The sequence below is a fragment of the Thermobia domestica genome, chromosome 10, assembly GCF_964235325.1.
Source record: "Thermobia domestica chromosome 10, izTheDome1.hap1.1, whole genome shotgun sequence".
Taxonomy (NCBI): Eukaryota; Metazoa; Arthropoda; class Insecta; order Zygentoma; family Lepismatidae; genus Thermobia; species Thermobia domestica.
In genome coordinates this window covers 168,625,413-168,630,043 of record NC_137463.1, presented here as the reverse complement: position 1 = coordinate 168,630,043, position 4,631 = coordinate 168,625,413, and positions in this window count along the sequence as shown.

The window sequence follows — 4,631 nt, the reverse complement described above, 5'->3', positions numbered from 1 at the left end:
TGTTCCAACACATGTATCGAGACATTTATCCCAGCCAGAGGGGCGGAGTTACACATCCCCATCACTCACCAATAAAACTCTATCCTGATTGGCTGCTGGATTAGTTACGCTTCCTCGCATTGGTTTCCCTGTGGTTTTACTGCGACAGGTGCCCGTTTTGTAGAGCAGAGTAAAACCCAATGAGCTGTTAAGACAGGGACTGGTTCACACAATGAAATCACTATGTGGTCCTTCAGTCGAAAACAAAGCGACAGTTATCAGAAGAAGACCCCCACAGTGCTTGAGATGCTATTACTGATGGGCTTTTTTTTCTTCTCTTTCTCTTCCTTCATCCACCAAATGTCAAACTTTTAGTGTTTGCTCTATGGATACATTTAGTGGGGCAAGATCCAGTTTTGCGAAAATTATTAGGGAAATTTTTAATGTTCAATTATAATCCGTATCTTAATCCATCAGTTAAAGATGATAAATGTATTTATTTTATAGCTATTAGCATCTGCATTGTGTTTAAAACCCGCAAATAAATTTAGTACTTGGTTAGTTCAACAATCACATAATTGCATTAAATTACTTTAGTTAAAAAATAAATAAATAAAAATTATTAACGATACTTAATAGGATTTAATTTAAGATAATCGTAGGAACGAACACGAGACATGACTTAAGATTCTCGTTTCGAAAGCCCGTGTGTAGCCAAGGAGGAGGAGAATGGGGTAATGGCTACCTCCCAAACGATATCCTGGATGCCAAATGGAATTTGTCTGTTATAAATGTTTATTAAACTTGTTATTACAGCAAATGAAAAAAAATGTTTATAATAGAATGTATAAGAAAAATATTAATAAACCATGTCAACATGTTGAAATAAATAGAACAAATTATATAAACCATCCATGCTGTTCTCTCATTTGCCTAACTGGATGCACACATTTACAAAATTTGTTACTTTACTTTTGCATAGTAGTGTCTGAGTTTGTTCTTGTTTTTAATATCCTTTTCATTTCTTGACTACATTGGATGTACTCATACAAACACAGTCAGTCACATTAGATATACTCACACAAACACATTAATATCAATGATATTTATTAATTTCAGCTGTAATTTAACAATGTGAAATGGCAGCACGGGCGGATCCAGAACGGACTTCTGGGAAGGCGGTAGTTTGTATTACTGCTACTTTTAAGAGCTCCAAACACTGAGATGGGTTATATTTATATATATATATATATATATATATATATATATATATATATATATATATATATAAAATAAGAAAGTTTCCTATTCTGGGGGGGGGGACGATCGACCCGATCGACCCCCCTAGATCCACCACTGAATGCAGAAGACTAGACCTACATTTTGTTCGTTCTCTTTGTAACTTTATTGGGGCATCGTATAGTATGTTTAATTATTGCTAAACGTGTGATGTCAAAACTGGTAGGTAAATTTTCGAAGGAAAAAGAGAATATCAAACACTATCTTTCCTACAAATCCAACATTGTAACCCAAATGCTCTCAACTTTTATGAACCCGTTTTATCTATCTATTGCTTCATACAGTCAGTATTGCATTAATATGTATTGCAAAATGAATAAGTAATTGCATGACAATGTCTTTCAATAGTCTGCGGGCACAGGTTGAAAACCAGTGATAGAACATACATATACACAAGGGCGGATCCAAGGGGGCTATAAGGGCTATAGCCCCCCTCCCTTGACTCTCAGGTATACACTGGATAAAATGGACTTCAATCCTGTTTTACACTGGATAAAGCGGCAAACTGTGGTTTAGCCTTTCCCTTGATCATATCCTGGATCCGCCACTGTATATATATATATATACCGTAAGACGGCGTTACTTTGCACGCGATTTAAGCAATTTTAAAGAAAATCGCATGTAACTTACAAATGTAATGATTTAGAACACTGTATTTTAAACATATAATAGATAGATATATAAGGAAAACTTTAGTACAAGTTCGTTAGTAAACATTCAGTATAACCATAGTTATTGAAATATAAACTTTGGTGTTTTGCACAACATATGAACATAACGTTTCTGTGCAATGTTTTCCCTTCAGTATTTATACTTTTACTTTCTACACAAAACTGCATGCAGTCTACAAATATTGATATTATAATGATGGTACCGTATCAGTATTTAGTTTGAATTATCGATATTTGTAAAGAAATTTATGTATTTTCTCGTACCGGCACAGGAACCACATTGTAGTAGTTCAGCATATGTCCCAGAAAAATGCCAACTCAGGAACGAAAAAAAAAAAATCGACGTGAACTGATTTGCCTTGGTTATTCCTTATGTCCAAGAATATCATCCCAACCGTAATTAGTGGAAGATTTACGGGGTTTGGGACTTTCAGGCTGAAGCCTACCCAAATTGCATCATTTTTTTTTTTTAATCTAACTTAGTCATTTCTATGCGTATAAACTGCAAGCCCCCCAAATGTCGAGTGATTTCTAAAAGAAACGAATCATCTGTGAGATAAGCCCCTTTCAAACTATTTTCTGGATCCGCCACTGCATATACATACCTATAGTATAAATCTGTATAGGTAAATTAATCAACTCATTAGTTGTGTTTATAACTACAATTAGGTCTATTCCAAACAGACTTTGTACATAAAGAAATCAGGTTACTTACAGATCTATTTCGCAAAGTACAGTTCGATTTTGTTTCAACTTTCAGGCTACTCTAGCAGTGACGATTGTATTCGACGTACAGAGTGGTGCATATCATGCTCTCTGTCTTATATCATACTTGTTAATAATATACTATATTTGATAATTTAATGTAATTAATTTTGTACTTCGAAAATGGAGAAAAGGCAATAAAAATTTACATTGATGGATTTTAAGAACAAAGACTAAACTTCTCAAAGTCATACCTAATTAATACACGTCTGAATTAGTGGTTTCAACGAATCTTCAGGGTAAATTTATAATAATGGATGAGAAATGTTCGTGTTTCATGCAAAATAGGAATGACTTTTGGTCTCGTATTTTCACACAAATTTCTTATCCTCCTCTTTAATGTACGAGGGCTAATGGCCTCTCTATAATTAAGACGTAATAAGTAAGACTAATTTGTATTTTGCTGAGAAGCAAATCAAATATATACTAATTTGTATGCACAATTTCTTCATGAAAGTGACACAGGGACGGTATTTCACTTGAAAACATAAATCTGGATTTATAAACGTATACGAACCACATTGAGTTGTGATTACAAGTGAATGAGTTTATTATGAGTTACAATTGTCAATGAAGGAATGCATGAGTTGAGAGCGAGTTACAATTATCAAGTAAAAGTAAACAAGAAAACTGATGTAAGCTGAACGTACCAGTATGTTAATGTTCTCACCAGGTAATTTGAATAGGGTTGCTTACAAGGTACAAGTCGAAGCTATCTCATTTCCAAAAGGTGTTTTGTAAGCAATATCTCTTCTCAAAGAGTGTACATGTTTCTTTTGGTAGAAAAGTATACATATTTCTATTGGAAGATCTCTAGCTCGTCTTGTATACCATTACAAAAGTTCTGTCTCGTTTCGTTTCGAGGACAACTCTAAATCTGGAGGTCTTACGTTAGAATCTGGCGAGTAGACATCCTGACCGAGAGTTTGGCAGATTTTTTTCCGTTCCACCAGGCGAATGTAGTGACGATACCCTCGCATATATATGCAGTTTCAATCAATCCCTCATCAGAAATTATTTCACATGTTTTGTTCTTAATATTTCCATTGTACGTAAAATGGTCTTCCAGCTGTATGTGAAGTATTGTTATCAAACAAAAAAGAAAGAAAGGAAGAAAACAAATTATTAGGGGCACATTTCTACTTGTAGTTAATGATAGAACAATGTTGTTACTTGGACTGATTAGTAAAATAATTATCTTTAATTTTGAAACTACATAAATTCCATTGATCTGCACAGTTGAAGATACTATCTCACCATAGATATTATACTAATATTATGCTAAGTTAAAGAATTACAGCTTATTCAAGCGAACTGTTTTGTGACAAAATTAACAGTTTATAACTTGTTCTAAAATTACAGTCTCTGTCGAACCAATGCTCTATCGTCATTTTGATGATAAAGACTCAAAAAAGAAAATAAAGCAAAAAATTGCAGTTTCATTATACTAAAGCAGGGATATAAATAACCACTCGCCCACTCTCCCGGGGCTAGTGGTTCATTGGTGCGGGCGAGTATTTAATATCATACCGAAAGTAAGTAAATGATTTCTATTGTGAGATGTGGGCTAGTAGCTTTGTTCTTGGGCTAGTAAAATTTTGTTGCTTTTGCACCCCTGTGCTAAAGTATTCAAATAGAAGTGGTAATAGGATTTGATGTCATCCACAAAAAATCATCAAATCATGAGTAGATTTTTTTACTCAATTTGAAACGTCCGTATAAATGATGTTTTTGCATATAGGCCTACATATAGTACAAAATCTGCATATTCTCGTCTTCATGTACCTCTTTTCCATCTTGATGAACACATTCTTTACAATACATGAAATTTTTTTTAATGTACACCGCACACAAATGTTTGACACTTGGATGTCTTGGGAAGGAATGTTAGACGAGAAGAGAAGATAGATAAAGACA